This window comes from Spinacia oleracea, chromosome 2 (genome assembly GCF_020520425.1).
Source record: "Spinacia oleracea cultivar Varoflay chromosome 2, BTI_SOV_V1, whole genome shotgun sequence".
Lineage (NCBI taxonomy): Eukaryota > Viridiplantae > Streptophyta > Magnoliopsida > Caryophyllales > Amaranthaceae > Spinacia > Spinacia oleracea.
In genome coordinates, this window is record NC_079488.1 from 66,582,790 (window position 1) to 66,602,594 (window position 19,805).

At 33.9% G+C, this 19,805-nt stretch overlaps 1 long non-coding RNA gene across 3 annotated transcripts; it reads left to right on the plus strand.

The window, feature by feature from the left end:
• The first annotated feature begins 315 nt into the window (after positions 1-315).
• On the plus strand, positions 316-8,039 carry LOC110779281 (uncharacterized). 3 transcript variants are annotated; one of them, XR_002531075.2, is made up of 9 exons: positions 316-571; positions 989-1,235; positions 2,021-2,130; positions 3,557-3,667; positions 3,911-3,967; positions 4,180-4,304; positions 4,382-4,499; positions 4,659-4,772; positions 7,789-8,039. It is a non-coding gene; the product is annotated as an uncharacterized lncRNA (long non-coding RNA). The 3 variants fall into 3 exon arrangements; XR_002531076.2 differs by having other exon boundaries at positions 4,205-4,304; XR_002531074.2 differs by having other exon boundaries at positions 3,911-4,304.
• Positions 8,040-19,805: the final 11,766 nt, after the last annotated feature.

Here is a 19,805-nt window from a genome sequence, read left to right on the forward strand (position 1 = left end):
GGAATCATGTGGCTTGGGATGATCAAGAGAGTTGCATGTTTTCGTACTTTGAATTATTTAACTTTATTTTAATTATGTTTGAAATGTTTGAATTATTTTTACTTTGGGGTTTGGGCCAGTATGGTTCCAAATTGTAGGAGGCCTCAATATTTCATTAATTATATTTTTAAAAGTTAGTTGACATTTAATTCCGCTGCGTGATTCTGGTACTAGCCTTAACCGTCATCACGGTGGCGGTAATACTTTAGTAATTCCTTTATTTTAAGTTGGAAAATGGTTTTATAAAAGCATGGAATTATTAGGGTGTTACACCTAGCTACTTCTCGCTAATTCCCCTTTGTTGTTGGTGCTTCCTTTGTTCTTGCTGCTCCCGCGCGCTAATCTTCTTCTCCATCTTCTCTGCTCTGCCCAATATTCAATTTCTCTTCAATTTGCAGTTAAACACTCGCACCAATCTCGCAATTATCTTCACTCTACCTGCAATGACCTTGACAAGAAGAACCACCATTGCGCAGTTCTCTCCACTCGACCGGCAATGACTTCAATGGAGTTCGATTTGGGGTTTTTCTTGGTATGAGATTATTCAAATTTATCTCCTCAAGTTACGAATTTTTGGTTTGTTCGAAATTTGTGACTTTTGTTTGATAATATGTCTGTTTTCTGCCAATTTTTGTGTAAATTGTTATGCGAATTATTACTCGATTTATCTACGACTTATTGAGGATTTTGCTACGAATTACTTCGATTTATTATGCAATTTAAGATGTGAATTTTGCTATTGTGTGCTGAATTATTCCTCGAATTTTGTTGTGAATATAATTTATAAATTGTACGAATTTAGTTTGCGATTTTGTTGCGAATGTTTTTTGAATTTCTAGGGTTTAAAGAGGGTTTATTTGGGTGTTTTTGGTTGCTGTGATCGCTGTGATTGCTGTTTTTTATGGTTTAATTGGGTTTAATCGGGTTCATCATTTGTATGATTCTTAAGGCCATACAGTGAGATCAACAGCAGATATTGCTCTGAGTCTGGTGGTGAATGCTTGGCCAAGTCAAGGAGATTGGTGAAGGTAAAATTATAAGCACGTATACGAGAGACGAAGCTTTTTAGTGCAGCTGAGAAAGGACACCTTGATGTGGTAAAATAGCTGCTGAAGTATGCCAATAAGGATACACTCACTCAGAAGAATCACTCATAGTTTGATCCTTTGCATGTTGCTGTTAATCAGGGACACCTGGTGATTAGCTAAACTTTCCTATAATTTATTACTCTTGATATATTAGACTTTAATGTGTTAACATTTTCTTCAAGTGAATTGTGAATGCAATTCTTTGGATTTCATGAACGATGGTTTACAGCTTGCGTAATACTATAGATGTCTTATTCAAGTGCCCTTAGCTTCCCATTTGTTGTGAGTTAGCAGACTTGTCTAAGGCTTTTCCACTGAAAGTCATATCGGAATAGCCTTTTAAGTTTCTGCTATTGAATGGTGTTTAACGTTGCATTTATTAAGCCCCTTATATTCTGAGGTGAACGAAAGCCTTTGTGAGGGCGTTGGGGTGGGCTCCATCAAGTGCTTTTGTTCAAACAGTTTTAGAAATTTATAATTGAAGTTGGAGCTGTTGATTTTTAGAGGAGACTTTTTTTCTTTTGGTGGGATTTAAAATAAATTTGCTTGTATGTTGTAATTGCCTTTAATGTAAAGCAACTTCAAGTCACATTTTGCACTATCGGGTTCTGAAGAATGACTTAATCCAAGTCTTTGTGTGTGACACCAAATTGTTTGCTGCATGGATGCTTTAAGCTGTGAAATACCTTGTCTAAGCTACTTGTAAGTTGTGGCCGCTTCTGCTAGTTTATAAAATCTGCTCTGAATACTTATCTTTGAAATACAAACAACACATAGGGCAGACAAAATAAAGTTTTCCGACTTCTTCTGATACTCACGAACATGATAATTTTCATCGCAAACTTACGTATATGCAATTTACTAAGTTATTTATGCCATCTATTTCATTGCAGCAATCGTCCAAGTGTAATTAGACCATGATGCAGATGCAACCATTATTATGCGAACAGACAAGTTTGGTAATACAGCTTTGCATGTGGCTACCAGAAAAAAGCGGGAAGAGGTATGTACTATTGCCCATATATTCTTGTACCTCTCAAAGTTGTAATTATTGATTTGAAGGATTGTTTGTTTGTCTACCTCTCAAAGTTGTAGTACTCAATTGAAGGATTTCCTAATGGGCAAGTTATCTATCCCTGCCATTTTGGTGAAACTTTGGTGAACTATGAATACATAATTCTCATTTCATTTTTGAATAAAAGACCATCATTTTCCCTTGACAAATAGAATTTTGCAAATTTAGTAGTATTTTCTCTTTTTGGTGATCTCCATTTAATCTCGGGTAATATGATTAAAAGTTTACCATTTTACGTTATGTTTGTTTATGAAGACTAGATTTTTACATAATTAATAAAATTTTAATAAATATATTTTGTCAATCTGAAAAAAATCCAAGTTTTCGCATAATATAAGCTAATCAAACAAGGACTACTAATCGCCAAATCTCCTAATAAATTTGAGATCATAGGCTTAGCCTAGTATGGGCAGTGTCTCGTAGAGTGGTAGTCATGATGACATGCATTAACATACAGAATGGGGCACAATCGAGTTGATTTATTAAGCTTTTGAAGTTCTGAAACATAAGGTTTACATTGTCAGTATGCTCTTTTTTCCCATTGCCTTATATGTTGTCTCTCTTAGATATCACCTAGGATGGGATAAAGGTGTTTAGAGGGCGGGGATTGATATTGTATCGAGTCTTGCCTTTGTAGTTAGAGATATCTTGTTTCTATTAGATCCTTGATTAGAAGGGAAAATGATTAATCTACTGAACTTCTAATAAAATCAAATAGACCCAGTGTATTTTATTTAGTCTATTGTTATAAAATATGGCCTAACGTTGACATGGCTTTAGTGTGCAGAATTTAACATGTCGCTAATTCATGGAGTATGCGTTCTGATACGTTTTATCATTTGTTTGCCTTTTATTTTCTTTTTAGTTGTATTAGTTCTTAATATCTTAGTGATGTTCCCATAGTTGCTCCTGCTCTTTTATCAGTTATTATACAATTCTGATGTCATAGCATTCACAACTGACTAGAACATTAGTTTGGGAGTTTTGGAGTATTGAACGTTGGTGAAAATCCACCATTGGTATAAGAACATTTTCTGATGGCCGCGGCTTGTGATTCTATAGAAAAAGTAATAATTTTAACATTGTTTTCAGCATTGTAGATATGCATGAAGCTCCCCGTTGCTGCACTTGTGGTTCATATAATCATCCACTCCCTATTTTTAACATTGTTTTGTTAAAAGTATATCATATGATAGTTAAGTGTCCGTTTGGTTGTAGTGGTGGATGAAGTATGGACATTCATTGAGAAAGGATGAGTTCTTGAATCTCTCTCTTGCTTTTAATGTGCATCTATGTATGTCTACCAATTCAAACCCAGGCTAATAAACTGATAATTGTAAATTGTGTTGTACAGGAAGGGTTGGAAACTTGTGATGACCTACAACTTGAAGTGATCCTCTCACGAATAAAGAATAATCTGAATGCACTGAAGAAGTATACATATGAAAAGCATATTGTTGCTCGTGTAAGAAACTTTTTCACTTTCCCTTGATAGTTAGACAGGGTATCATAATCGTAATATAATAGTTTTGTGCTATAGTTCCTTGGAGTAGCATAAATTATTGTTTTCCTTTTGTAAATGTTCGGTGACTGGTCTATTCTATCATGCAAATCAAGTGTGTTTGAAAGTAGTAATACATAGTCCTATGTATGAACCACTATTATCTCATGTACTTTGATTCCTTATTTTGTTATTGTGTTCTTACAGAGAGGAGATTCAGTTTGCAGACTCCCTACCCTGTTTTCAATGGCGTAGAAGAGAAAGGTGTTGTACAACTAACCGAGGCTAGTTTGAATGTGGCTCTCTACCCTTTTCTTTGTTTTATGCCTGTTGTGGCTCCTGTCTATTTATTTGTCTTGTTCTTTAGCTGAAAAATTTATTTAAAAACCTTCGACTCGTGAAGACCCTGCATCTGTAGTTAGTCTGAATTTGCTTCCCTTTTAACTTTCAGCCTATCTTTTTATATTATGTTATAGATGACACATGTGCTATCACCCGTAGATTGAGGGAAGATGGGAGTCTTATTGGTGTGCTGAGCACATAAGAAACAAAATCAGACAACCAACGACTCTTAGAAATGGCTCGTTCTAGGACATTGTCGGTAATGTTTTCTTCCTGCTGAGGTTGGAAAAGGCTTTCTGTAAATTTTCCTTTAATGTTGGGATTACAATGTTCCAGGTGTTGATTTGATAAGTGGTGTTTCTTGCCAAGCACCTAATGAAGGGGTCAACAAAAGTGATGGTGAATGGGAATTTAATACAAACGGCAGTAGGTCTGTACTGGGGAAACTTTTAAGGTTTGTGCTTTACTGCTATTGCTATATACGTGGACAGTAGGTTTGTACTGTAGCGTGCTCCACTGAGTCCTTTTGCTAATGTTGGTTCCATTTTCTCTCCTTTAAGAAATTGTTGCTTACAATCATTATAAAGCTGGTTGGTAATATTTCAACTTGCAGTTTGTGTCAAGGGCATTCAGTTGAGAGGACATGCAACATGATAAAAGATGTGAGGCTCTGCTACGAACCAGGTCAAAAGTCTACAGGCAGTTCAGGAGTGGCACCTGATGCAATGTAAGCTTTTTCACTTTTTGCCAATAATCGCAGTGTAAATTAGCAGCAGATTAGCGGCAGCAGATCAGTAGCTGATCAGATCAAAAGCTGATCAGATAAGCAGCAGATCAGCAGCTGATCTGAGCAGTCTCTGATTTGATCTGCTGTTGTTGATCTGCGGCTGATCAGATCAGCAGTAGTAGAACAGCAACTGATCTGATCAAAACATCGAATTCTAGTTATGATGATTTATGTGATTGTAGAATTAACATCGAATACCGTTACTGTTATTGGCTTTGCCTAAATCTAAGGATAAGTTACCATATTCCATGAGAAGATGAGTATATTTGTATGAGAGGCCAAATGTTTTGTTCGAAGGAAAGAAAAAAGTAGAAGGGACTAGGAAGAGGGAGATAAGATGTGATCCTTACATGTCATATTATGACTAAAACAGGAGTTTTCGCTCCCAACTCTCAACTAATGAACCAAAATAAGAATTCTTAACCCTTTACATGTTTAAAATACTTAGTATTAGGTTATCAATCCTCATTCTCATCTACTTTGGTCAATTTATGCACATTTAAGGCTCGTTCGATCCTTACATGTCATATTTTGAAAAAAATAGTCGTTTTCGCTCCCAACTCTTAACTCATGAACCAAAATAGGAATTATTAACCATTTAAATGTTTAATGTACTTAGTATTAGGTTTCCAATCCTTATTCTCATCTACTTTGGTAAATTTATGCACATCTAAGGCTCTTTCAATTCGATCCTTACATGTCATATTTTGACTATAAAAGCTGTTTTCGCTCCCAACTCTCAACTAATGAACCAAAATAGGAATTATTAACCCTTTACATGTTTAAAATACTTAGTATTAGGTTGCCAATTCTTATTTTCATCTACTTTGGTCAATTTATGTACATTTAAGGCTCGTTCGATCCTTACATGTCATATTTTGACTAAAATAGCCGTTTTTGCTCCCAAGTCTCAACTAATGAACCAAAATAGGAATTCTTAACCCTTTACATGTTTAAAATACTTAGTATTAGGTTTCCAATCCTCATTCTCATCTACTTTGGTCAATTTATGCACATTTAAGGCTCGTTTGATCGTTACATGTTATATTTTTACCAAAATAGTCGTTTTCGCTCCCAACTCTCAACTAATGAACCAAAAGGTTTAGAATTTGACTAAAAGGTTTAGAATTTGAATATATGTTCGTTTGTTGATAGTTGGGATCGAAAATGCCATTTTTGGCCATAAATGACCTATATCGTCCCAAATGACCCATATGCGTGCATAGCGAACTTGAAATGAGTTTCATAAACATATAACTAATCATATGAATCATAAAAAGGTTTAGAATATGGAAATAGGTTCGTTTGTTAGTAGTTGGGATCGAAAATGTCATTTTGGCCATAAATGACCTATATCGACCCAAATGACCCATAGGCGTTCATAACGAACTTGAAATGAGTGTAATAAACATAAAACTAATCATATGAATCATGAAAAACATTTAGAATATGGAAATAGGTTCGTTTGTTGGTAGTTGGGATCGAAAATGCCATTTTTGGCCATAAATGACCTATATCGACCCAAATGACCCATAGGCGTGCATAACGAACTTGACATGAGTCTTATAAACATAAAAATAATCATATGAAATCATGAAAAACGTTTCGAATATGGAAATAGGTTCGTTTGTTAGTAGTTGGGATCGAGAATGCCATTTTTGGCCATAAATGACTTATATCGACCCAAATGACCCATAGGCGTGCATAACGAACTTGAAATGAGTCTTATAAACATATGACATCATATGAATCAAGAAAAAGGTTTAGAATTTGAATATAAGTTCGTTTGTTGATAGTTGGGATCGAAAATGCCATTTTTGGCCATAAATGACCTATATCGACCCAAATGAACCATAGGCGTGCATAACGAACTTGAAATGAGTTTCCTAATCATATAACTAATCATATGAATCATGAAAAACGTTTAGAATATGGAAATAGGTTCATTTGTTGGTAGTTGGAATCGAAAATGCCATTTTTGGCCATAAATGACCTATATCGACCCAAATGACCCATAGGCGTGCATAACGAACTTGAAATGAGTTTCATAAACATATAACTAATCATATGAATCATGAAAAAGGGTTAGAATGTGGAAAGAGGTTGGTTTGTTGGTAGTTGGAATCGAAAATGCCATTTTTGGCCATAAATGACCTATATTGACCCAAATGACCCATAGGCGTGCATAAGGAACTTGAAATGAGTCTTATAATCATATAATTAATCATATAAATCATGAAAAACGTTTAGAATATGGAAAGTGGTTCGTTTATTGGTAGTTGGGATCGAAAATGCCATTTTTGGCCATCAATGACCTATATCGACCCAAATGACCCATAGGCGTGCATAAAGAACTTAAAATGAGTCTTATAAACATATAATTAATCATATGAATCATGTAAAACGTTTAGAATATGGAAATAGGTTCGTTTGTTGGTAGTTGGGATCGAAAATGACATTTTTGGCCAAAAATGGCTTATATCGTCCCAAATGACCCTTAGGCTTGCATAACGAACTTGAAATGAGTTTCATAAACATATAACTAATCATATGAATCATGAAAAAGGGTTAGAATGTGGAAATAGGTTTGTCTGTTGGTAGTTAGGGATCAAAAATGCCATTTTTGGCCATAAATGACCTATATCGACCCAAATGACACATAGGCGTGAATAACGAACTTGAAATGAGTCTTATAAACATATAACTAATCATATGAATCATTAAAAAAATATTTAGAAAGTGTCCTTAGGTTCATTTGTTGATATTTGGGATCGAAAATGCCATTTTTGGCCAAATATGATCTATATCGAGCCAAATGAGCCTTAGATGTGCATAAAGAACTTGAAATGAATCTTAGTACACTCAGAAAGTTGTTTTCACGACCAATATAATTTATGTTTTCCCATATGAAACTTAATTTAATTTATTAGTTTGCATGTACGTTGTTCTTTTAAAGGTTTTCAAAACTCCAAGGGAGGGGCCATTTACCAAAGAGGAGTTGGATGAAGTTCGAGACAAGTGGGCTACTTACTTCAACGATTGTGAACTACCCTCAGTGTAATAAATAGAGCAGGCTTGTAGTTATCCGTGACTCTTACCTTATTTTGTTATTTATGGATTTAATTAATTACATTTGAATTAATTCGGTAATATTATTGGAAATTTATATAATTTTTGAGGAATGTCAAGCTGATGTTTGGTGAAACAGTATTCTATAAATTGTAATGCAGAATTTTATATTGCAAAATCAGAAATTATATTGCAGAACACCAGGAATTATATTGCAAATTATTTTTTTTTTTTTTAAAAAAAACTCAAAAGGTTCCCTTGTTTGCAACAAGAGCAACCTATGTGAAGCTTATAAGTTTCCCTTGTTAAGGGTAACTTTTGATAATTTTACAAAAGTGACCCCGCCATAGGTTGCCCTTATAAAGGGCAACTTATGATGTTTTTTCCTCTAGTGAATTGTGAGTACATGTTAGTTTTGGTGAAACTCAACGATATAAGTAAGAAGTCCTTTTATGTCGTGGAAAATGGGATAGGTTTACCTAATAAGTTCTTAGACGTACCTATAAAAAAAGAGTAGTTTCTAGACTATTAGCAAAGGATTTGCTTACCTAAAATATTTTAGAATTGAGTCAAAATACATAATGTGCTTAATTCTTCAATGATTTAAGGATCTTGGATTCATTTTATTCACACCTGCCGGAACAAAATATTTCGAATAAAATGCCAATGACTTGTTCAAATTGCATGATTGCTTTAAGTTTCAAGTTATTACTCATGATAAATGTTTAGACTTTGCATGCTTCAATGTATGTTTTAATTATTGTTTATAATTAAATATCTTGCACTGCAGTAAATTCTTTTAGAAAGGTAACAGTAAATTTCCTCGATTGGTAGTGAATCCAAGAACGATTCATGGAAATGAGAGAAAATGAGAAATTTAAAATGTACGTTTCTTTTAGTGACTTTTATGGTTGTTTTCGAGTATCAAAGTTGAATGACAAACCGACTGGTGCTTGTGAATTCAAAATACAATGTAGTTTTGAGATCATAAAGCATTGAGTTTAAACGCTCAACTTTACCAATGGTTAACAACTTAATATATTTGTCCATTTAATTCTCGAATGAGTCTAGTCCCTAGACATTCGAATAGATCGATGCTTAGAGAACTTTAGAAGCTTCCGGTAAGATCATCTAGTTGAAGCAGAATATTCAACATAAATTAAATGGTACGAACTTTTGTTGGAGTGACATTGGACATGTCTAACAAAGTATAAAAGTCAACACTAGAGAAGTCAATTCTTAAAACTATAAGAAAGGGTACAGGAAATAGGAAAACAAGGAACAAGTGAAAGGAAATTACAATTCCGTTTCTACCTTAAAGTTAATGTTTAAAGAGAAGTGACCTAGCAATCAAACTGCCTTGGTATCATATACCGCTTTAGGTTCTTACTTCGGTAATAACTCAAATGATGGAAGCTAGGATACACTAATGACCTACAAGTGAGAAATGAAGCATAGCTTTGCTACATTAGTTGTAGGGTCATCTAGTTTGCTTTAAGTCCTTTCAAGGCTGGAACTTAATGGCTATTTTGTTCCATAATCAGCATACCTAAATTTCTGTTTTCAAACACAGAAAGACTCACATTCAAGAAAAGCAAAAACAATGTTTGTTTGTTTATTTGAATGAAATTGTCATTTACGGGTTGAGTCGGTGTGCTTGATTAAAACAAACAACTCTTTAACAATGAGAACTTTACTAGGTTCAAATCAATCTCTTGATTTGAGTTCCACAAATCTTTGGTATTGTTACTTAGACCATATCAACAAGTTAACATTCAGAAGCTCTATTTTGATGGACTTTGAAAAGTTGATTGATTTCTAGATCAATTCAAGACAAGCTAGTCTTACTTGTTGAAAGTAACAAAAGATATGAACTATTGTTAGAACACCTAGACAATAGAGTTCAAAGCTAAAGAAAGATTTTATGACTTTATTATTCACCTGAATTAGAGTGAATATAGGTTTATTTACTCAATGTGATATAAATTTGAATATGTTTGGCTAGTTCAAAGATTCAGAAGTATAAAATCCACTTGGAAAGAAATCATAAAGATCTAGGTTAGATCATGTTGATGATTACTTAAGTCAAGAATGATCATCAATGATTGTGTGTTTTAATTTCACGATCGAGCTCCATAAGATATGGTATATCTAAATTGGAATTATCGAAGTCAATTAGTACTTGATTCGATCAATATAATGATGAATCATAAAAGATTTTTCCTATAATTTCTAAACAAAATACTCAACTACCACCAAACTAAACGAATTATATATATATATATATATATATATATATATATATATATATATATATATATATATATATATATATATATATATATATATATATATATATATATATATATATATATATATATATATATATATATATATATATATATATATATATATATATATGTATATAAAGAGTTGATAAACTCAGTGGGAGCTTTGTTTTTGTATAGATATATTGTAATACCTCGTATTTTTATTATATTTATAGGTATATTTTATTATATTTATAAAACATTTTACGATTTTTGGAAATTAATTCTCATTTAAATATTATTTAAATGTATTTTAATTAATTAGAATATTTATTATTTTATTTAATTACGAGACGAATTTAATTCTTGAGTCGGGAAATTAAATGGGTTGCAAATGATTTTAAAGGTTTCGGATTTTAAATGAAAAGTCCAATTCGTTTTATTAAACGAGCCCAGTCAAAAGAATTTAATTCAAGTCATAAGCTAGCCCAATCATTTATTTCCCTAAGCCCAATCCTATTTTCCTAAGCCTAGCCCATTGAAAATAAGGAGCCTATAAATAGGACTCCTCATCATTAATTGAACCCCTAAAATCTCATAAACCCTCTCTTTTGCTTTGCTTGCCCATCACTCTTCCTCTCTCCTCTTTTGCTCGGCTCGCCCGCACGCTGGACAACCCTCGTGCCCTTGTGTGTGCCCCCTCCTCCTGTTGCGTCGTTGTTGCGTGGTTGTCGCTTCTGCTCGGCCTCACGCCCCAGCGCGCGCTGCTCTCCCTCTCTCGTCCCTCCATCGCGCACAAGCGCCCTGCCCTGTTGCCTCCCTCGCGCACAGCGCCCCTGCCCTCTCGTCTCTCTCTCGCGCACAGCGCCCACCGCTCGCGCCCTCGCCCAACCGTCCCGCGCGCCCAGCGCCCTGCTGAGCCTGTCCCTCGCCCGCGCGCACACACGTCGAGTGTGTGTGTGTGTTTTGTTCGTTCGTTCGTTCAATTCTTTCGCCCAATCACATTAATTCGTGGTTGTTCCGTGCTATAGGCCGGATTGGTATAATTCTCTTCTTCCTTACCTATTATATTTAAATTTCGTATTTTAAATTATAATATTAGTAATGTTTTGAATGATTAAAATGTTGGGAATCGGTTATGAACACCGTGCTTTGAGGATTTACGTGTTGTGATTCATTAGGGTTGTTTTAATTATTAAAGGATGAATTTTCAGATTTGTTTATTTAATAAAGAATTGATTTTTATGATGTTAAATTGGTTTTAATGGGATTTTAAAGTTAGGGTTTTACTCTAGACCTAATGAGTCAATTGATTAGCATAATTAGGTGATGATTTTAATTATGATAATCAATTATATTTTCATATTTGAATAAAGGCTTAAAGTGTTGATTTTTATTGATTTTAAAGGCGGAAAAAGTATGTTTGCGTACTAGGGATTGGTTTTGCAAATTGAGACGTTTATATTTTTGAAAAACGATTGAATTCTAAAGTTTAAATAAGGTTTTAGATTTTATAAAGTTGCTAGAAATTTAATGAACATGGAAATAATTTAAGTTTCATTATTTTCACTAGTAGAGAAATCGTCATTTGCAACTCATCAATTGCAACTCACGCAAGTCATACGAGTTGCAACAAGGGTTTGGTCAACGCGGGTCAACGTTTGAATGAACTATTCGCAGCAACTTCATTGACCAAGCACTGCGAAAAAGCTAAATTTTTTTTGAAAGAGGATTTCGCAGCGCGGGAACCATGTACAAGTTGCAATTAAACTGATTAATCGCAGCTTGTGGCCGTACTGAATGTTGCAACTCATAATATTTGCAGCCTCCATGTCTCGAGTTTGCTGCAATTAAGGAAATTTTTTCGAATTCCCAATCTCAATCTATCTTCTCAACCTAGCCACCACAGATCTAGAATCGCAATCTCTCTCCTCCGCATATTCTCCCAATCTCCATAGCCACTCGCTACTTCACCGCAGCTCGCTCGCTCCTCCGCATCTGCAGCTCGCTCCTCCGCTACTTCACCGCCTGCGTACCTTCATCTTCTCCTCTGCTCCACTACGTACCTTTCTCTTCTCCGCTGCTCCACCATCTGTTCTTTTTCGATCTGTTCACGGGAACTCGTGCATAACTTGTTTGGAACGAGTTCAACCAATTTTTCGACTAATACAAGGTAAATTTTTGCTTCTTGTTCTTCACCTCTTCAATTTGAGCAATTCAAATATTCTGTTAATATTTTCACAACATTCATTTGATTAATTGATTTGATTTTTGAAATTTTAATTTGATTTATGTATTATCGAAATTTTAATTTATAAATGTCCCGCCCAAATCAATTTCATTGAACTTCATGTTGTTAATTAACTTGATCTGATGCGATTCATCCCTGATCAATTTGTAAGTAAGTGAGTTAGTGTGTGACTGTGAGTGAGTTAGTGTGTGGCTGAGAGTTAGTGAGTGAGTTAGTCTGCAATTTCAGTCAAGTCTTTTATTGCAATTACATGTTAGTTTAGTTATTGTAGTCTGTAGACTTGTGGTGCTGGCGTGCTGCTCCCAATTCCCATATGATATTACCATGTTTTAGTTGATTAGTTTAGTTATTGTGATTTGTGGTGCTCCTGTTTTAGTTGGAAAAAAGCTACAAATTAAATCCCATAACTAATCTTAGTTTGGAATGTTTCATCTTCAAAAATACGAAAACCAACTCTCATTGTTAACTAAAATGAAGAACAGAAGTTTCCTTCCATTTTCCAACTTTTTTTTTATTACAGTAGGTTGATTACAGGGACTAAAATATGGCAAGTTCTACCATAAAAAGGAAAAATGCACCGGGAACTAAGTTAATTAATACAAGTTGTAATGTCAATGTCACGGGAACGGGAACATCGGGGGCATTAAGAGACATATTTGTGCAAATTGGTTGCTAGTATAGAGGATGAACAACATACATTGTGTTTGACCTGCCTCATGCCCTCATTAAGTAGTAACAGGTCTAACAACCCACTTTTGCTTGGCCGTGGTAAAACCTGGCCTTGATTAGACTTTTTAATGATTTCAAAGCCATGGATGACAAGCCCTAGGGACAGCCATGTAGTTTAGTCCATTATTTTGAATTGGGACTGAAAGAAAAGCTGAGGGTGAAAATTACTTGGGTTTTTATGTCGACAAAACAAGCAGAAGAATTCGTGTAGAACTCATATTTGATAATAACAGACCTGTAGAACTCATATTTAATAATAGAATAATTTTCTAAGCTTTAGTCTAGGATTTTGCCAAAATGCTCGTGCTTTTTCCACGAGTCATAAAGATTAGCAAGTTGTGAATATTGTGAGTGTAGGACATAGATTATTTCAACCCTCTGCATTAGTATACTTGTGGGACTTTGGTTTAGGTCTTCCATGATTCATCATTTTAAGAGCCCTTGGGTTCTACATTATACTTGTGGGACTCTGTTTTAGTTCTTTTACAAATTCTCAGACCTACCTCTTAGCATCCGTAGCCCCTTATTTGCTTTACTCGGCTAAAAGTAAGATGTAACTTTTAGGTTTAAGGAGTTTTCCTTCATACTTCCATTTAATTTTCTTTCCCGTGAGAGGAAGTTTTTGTAAAGATCTTCAAACTGTGTTCTTTGGAAATCATTTTTATCATTCTAACCATACTTATATTTCAGTCTCAGCACACTTCGTAGCTTATTATGATTACCATGTATCCCAAAATTATCGTTTTTTAGGGTTGGCATGAATCTCTTAATCGTGTTTAGATTATAAATTGAACAGCTATGTTAATTCATTATTTTGGTCCAAAATAAAATGTCAAGTGTCCATACCCACGTTCGGGTGCCGAGGATCCGAGGTACTTGGGGTAAAATGAAGATTCCAAGTAACATAGTTGAACAGTGTGTTATACGATAATAATTAGTCTTAGGTTCATTAGTAAAAAAATGAGAGCGAAAATGTCTCATTTTAGCCTAAATATGTCCATAACGACCCAACAAGCCTAAAACGTGCATAACTTGATTGGAATGAGTCTTAGAAAGTTTAAACAAAGCATATAAAACATGTAATTAGTTTTAAATGAGTCCTTAGGTTCATTAGTTCAAAAATGGGAGCGAAAATGCCTCAATTTGCCTAAATATGTCCATAACGACCCAACGAGCCTAAAACGTGCATAACTTGATTGGAATGAGTCTTAGAAAGTTTAAACTAAGCATATAAAACATGTAATTAGTTTCAAATGAGTCCTTAGGTTCATTAGTTCAAAAATGGGAGCGAAAATGTCTCATTTTTGCCTAAATATGTCCTATAACGACCCAACAAGCCTATAACGTGCATAACTTGATTGGAATGAGTCTTAGAAATTTTAAACAAAGCATATAAAACATATAATTAGTTTTAAATGAGTCCTTAGGTTCTTTAGTGCAAAGTTGGGAGCGAAAATGCCTTAATTTGCCTAAATATGTCCTTTAACGACCCAACAAGCCTAAAACGTGCATAACAAGATTGGAATGAGTCTTAGAAAGTTTAAACAATGCATATAAAACTTGTAATTAGATTAAAATGAATCATTAAGTTCATTAGTTCAAGAATGGGAGCGAAAAGGTCTCATTTTAGCCTAAATATGTTCATAACAACCCAACAAGCCTAAAACGTGCATAACTTGATTGGAATGAGTCTTAGAAAGTTTAAACAAAGCATATAAAACATGTAATTAGTTTTAAATGAATCCTTAGGTTCATTAGTTCAAAAATGGGAGCGAAAATGCCTCAATTTGCCTAAATATGTCCACAACGACCTAACGAGCCTAAAACGTGCATAACTTGATTGGAATGAGTCTTAGAAAGTTTAAACTAAGCATATAAAACATGTAATTAGTTTCAAATGCGTCCTTAGGTTCATTAGTTCAAAAATGGGAGCGAAAATGTCTCATTTTTGCCTAAATATGTCCTATAACGACCCAACAAGCCTATAACATGCATAACTTGATTGGAATGAGTCTTAGAAATTTTAAACAAAGCATATAAAACATGTAATTAGTTTTAAATGAGTCCTTAGGTTCTTTAGTGCAAAGTTGGGAGCGAAAATGCCTCAATTTGCCTAAATATGTCCTTTAACGACCCAACAAGCCTAAAACGTGCATAACAAGATTGGAATGAGTCTTAGAAAGTTTAAACAATGCATATAAAACTTGTAATTAGATTAAAATGAATCATTAAGTTCATTAGTTCAAGAATGGGAGCGAAAAGGTCTCATTTTAGCCTAAATATGTTCATAACGACCCAACAAGCCTAAAACGTCCATAACTTGATTGGAATGGGTCTTAGAAAGTTTAAACAAAGCATATCAAACATGTCATTAGTTTAAAGGGAGTCCTTAGGTTCATTAGTTCCAAAATGGGAGCGAAAATGTCTCATTTTAGCCTAAATATGTTCATAACGACCCAACAAGCCTAAAACGTGCATAACTTGATTGGAATGGGTCTTAGAAAGTTTAAACAAAGCATATAAAACATGTAATTAGTTTTAAATGAGTCCTTAGGTTCTTTAGTGCAAAGTTGGGAGCGAAAATGCCTCAATTTGCCTAAATATGTCCTTTAACGACCCAACAAGCCTAAAACGTGCATAACAAGATTGGAATGAGTCTTAGAAAGTTTAAACAATGCATATAAAACTTGTAATTAGATTAAAATGAATCATTAAGTTCATTAGTTCAAGAATGGGAGCGAAAAGGTCTCATTTTAGCCTAAATATGTTCATAACGACCTAACAAGCCTAAAACGTGCATAACATGATTGGAATGAGTCTTAAAAAGTTTAAACAAAGCATATAAAACATGTAATTAGTTTAAAATGAGTCCTTAGGTTCATTAGTTCAAAAATGGGAGCGAAAATGCCTCAATTTGCCTAAATATGTCCATAACGACCCAACGAGCCTAAAACGTGCATAACTTGATTGGAATGAGTCATAGAAAGTTTAAACAATGCATATAAAACTTGTAATTAGATTAAAATGAATCATTAAGTTCATTAGTTCAAGAATGGGAGCGAAAAGGTCTCATTTTAGCCTAAATATGTTCATAACGAGCCAACAAGCCTAAAACGTGCATAACTTGATTGGAATGAGTCTTAGAAAGTTTAAACAATGCATATAAAACTTGTAATTAGATTAAAATAAATCATTAAGTTCATTAGATCAAGAATGGGAGCGAAAATGCCTCAATTTGCCTAAATATGTCCATAACGACCCAACGAGCCTAAAACGTGCATAACTTGATTGGAATGAGTCTTAGAAAGTTTAAACTAAGCATATAAAACATGTAATTAGTTTCAAATGAGTCCTTAGGTTCATTAGTTCAAAAATGGGTGCGAAAATGTCTTATTTTTGCCTAAATATGTCCTATAACGACCCAACAAGCCTATAACGTGCATAACTTGATTGGAATGAGTCTTAGAAATTTTAAACAAAGCATATAAAACATATAATTAGTTTTAAATGAGTCCTTAGGTTCATTAGTGCAAAGTTGGGAGGGAAAATGCCTCAATTTGCGTAAATATGTCCTTTAACGACCCAACAAGCCTAAAACGTGCATAACAAGATTGGAATGAGTCTTAGAAAGTTTAAACAATGCATATAAAACTTGTAATTAGATTAAAATGAATCATTAAGTTCATTAGTTCAAGAATGGGAGCGAAAAGGTCTCATTTTAGCCTAAATATGTTCATAACGACCCAACAAGCCTAAAACGTGCATAACTTGATTGGAATGAGTCTTAAAAAGTTTAAACAAAGCATATAAAACATGTAATTAGTTTAAAATGAGTCCTTAGGTTCATTAGTTCAAAAATGGGAGCGAAAATGCCTCAATTTGCCTAAATATGTCCATAACGACCCAACGAGCCTAAAACGTGCATAACTTGATTGGAATGAGTCTTAGAAAGTTTAAACTAAGCATATAAAACATGTAATTAGTTTCAAATGAGTCCTTAGGTTCATTAGTTCAAAAATGGGTGCGAAAATGTCTTATTTTTGCCTAAATATGTCCTATAACGACCCAACAAGCCTATAACGTGCATAACTTGATTGGAATGAGTCTTAGAAATTTTAAACAAAACATAGAAAACATGTAATTAGTTTTAAATGAGTCCTTAGGTTCTTTAGTGCAAAGTTGGGAGCGAAAATGCCTCAATTTGCCTAAATATTTCCTTTAACGACCCAACAAGCCTAAAACGTGCATAACAAGATTGGAATGAGTCTTAGAAAGTTTAAACAATGCATATAAAACTTGTAATTAGATTAAAATAAATCATTGAGTTCATTAGATCAAGAATGGGAGCGAAAAGGTCTCATTTTAGCCTAAATATGTTCATAACGACCCAACAAGCCTAAAACGTGCATAACTTGATTGGAATGGGTCTTAGAAAGTTTAAAAAAAGCATATAAAACATGTCATTAGTTTAAAGTGAGTCCTTAGGTTCATTAGTTCCAAAATAGGAGCGAAAATGTCTCATTTTAGCCTAAATATGTCCATAACGACCCAACAAGCCTAAAACGTGCATAACTTGATTGGAATGGGTCTTAGAAAGTTTAAACAAAGCATATAAAACATGTAATTAGTTTTAAATGAGTCCTTAGGTTGTTTAGTGCAAAGTTGGGGCCAAAATGCCTCAATTTGAGTAAATATGTCCTTTAACGACCCAACAAGCCTAAAACGTGCATAACAAGATTGGAATGAGTCTTAGAAAGTTTAAACAATGCATATAAAACTTGTAATTAGATTAAAATGAATCATTAAGTTCATTAGTTCAAGAATGGGAGCGAAAAGGTCTCATTTTAGCCTAAATAGGTTCATAACGACCCAACAAGCCTAAAACGTGCATAACTTGATTGGAATGAGTCTTAAAAAGTTTAAACAAAGCATATAAAACATGTAATTAGTTTAAAATGAGTCCTTAGGTTCATTAGTTCAAAAATGGGAGCGAAAATGCCTTAATTTGCCTAAATATGTCCATAACGACCCAACAAGCCTAAAACGTGCATAACTTGATTGGAATGAGTCTTAGAAAGTTTAAACTAAGCATATAAAACATGTAATTAGTTTCAAATGAGTCCTTAGGTTCATTAGTTCAAAAATGGGTGCGAAAATGTCTTATTTTTGCCTAAATATGTCCTATAACGACCCAACAAGCCTATAACGTGCATAACTTGATTGGAATGAGTCTTAGAAAGTTTAAACTAAGCATATAAAACATGTAATTAGTTTCAAATGAGTCCTTAGGTTCATTAGTTCAAAAATGGGAGCGAAAATGTCTCATTTTTGCCTAAATATGTCCTATAACGACCCAACAAGCCTATAACGTGCATAACTTGATTGGAATAAGTCTTAGAAATTTTAAACAAAGCATATAAAACATATAATTAGTTTTAAATGAGTCCTTAGGTTCTTTAGTGCAAAGTTGGGAGCGAAAATGCCTTAATTTGCCTAAATATGTCCTTTAACGACCCAACAAGCCTAAAACGTGCATAACAAGATTGGAATGAGTCTTAGAAAGCTTAAACAATGCATATAAAACTTGTAATTAGATTAAAATGAATCATTAAGTTCATTAGTTCAAGAATGGGAGCGAAAAGGTCTCATTTTAGCCTAAATATGTTCATAACGACCCAACAAGCCTAAAACGTGCATAACTTGATTGGAATGAGTCTTAGAAAGTTTAAACAAAGCATATAAAACATGTAATTAGTTTAAAATGAATCCTTAGGTTCATTAGTTCAAAAATGGGAGCGAAAATGCCTCAATTTGCCTAAATATGTCCACAACGACCTAACGAGCCTAAAACGTGTATAACTTGATTGAAATGAGTCTTAGAAAGTTTAAACTAAGCATATAAAACATGTAATTAGTTTCAAATGCGTCCTTAGGTTCATTAGTTCAAAAATGGGAGCGAAAATGTCTCATTTTTGCCTAAATATGTCCTATAACGACCCAACAAGCCTATAACATGCATAACTTGATTGGAATGAGTCTTAGAAATTTTAAACAAAGCATATAAAACATGTAATTAGTTTTAAATGAGTCCTTAGGTTCTTTAGTGCAAAGTTGGGAGCGAAAATGCCTCAATTTGCCTAAATATGTCCTTTAACGACCCAACCAGCCTAAAACGTGCATAACAAGATTGGAATGAGTCTTAGAAAGTTTAAACAATGCATATAAAACTTGTAATTAGATTAAAATGAATCATTAAGTTCATTAGTTCAAGAATGGGAGCGAAAAGGTCTCATTTTAGCCTAAATATGTTCATAACGACCCAACAAGCCTAAAACGTGCATAACTTGATTGGAATGGGTCTTAGAAAGTTTAAACAAAGCATATAAAACATGTCATTAGTTTAAAGGGAGTCCTTAGGTTCATTAGTTCCAAAATGGGAGCGAAAATGTCTCATTTTAGCCTAAATATGTTCATAACGACCCAACAAGCCTAAAACGTGCATAACTTGATTGGAATGGGTCTTAGAAAGTTTAAACAAAGCATATAAAACATGTAATTAGTTTTAAATGAGTCCTTAGGTTCATTAGTTCAAAAATGGGAGCGAAAATGTCTTATTTTTGCCTAAATATGTCCTATAACGACCCAACAAGCCTA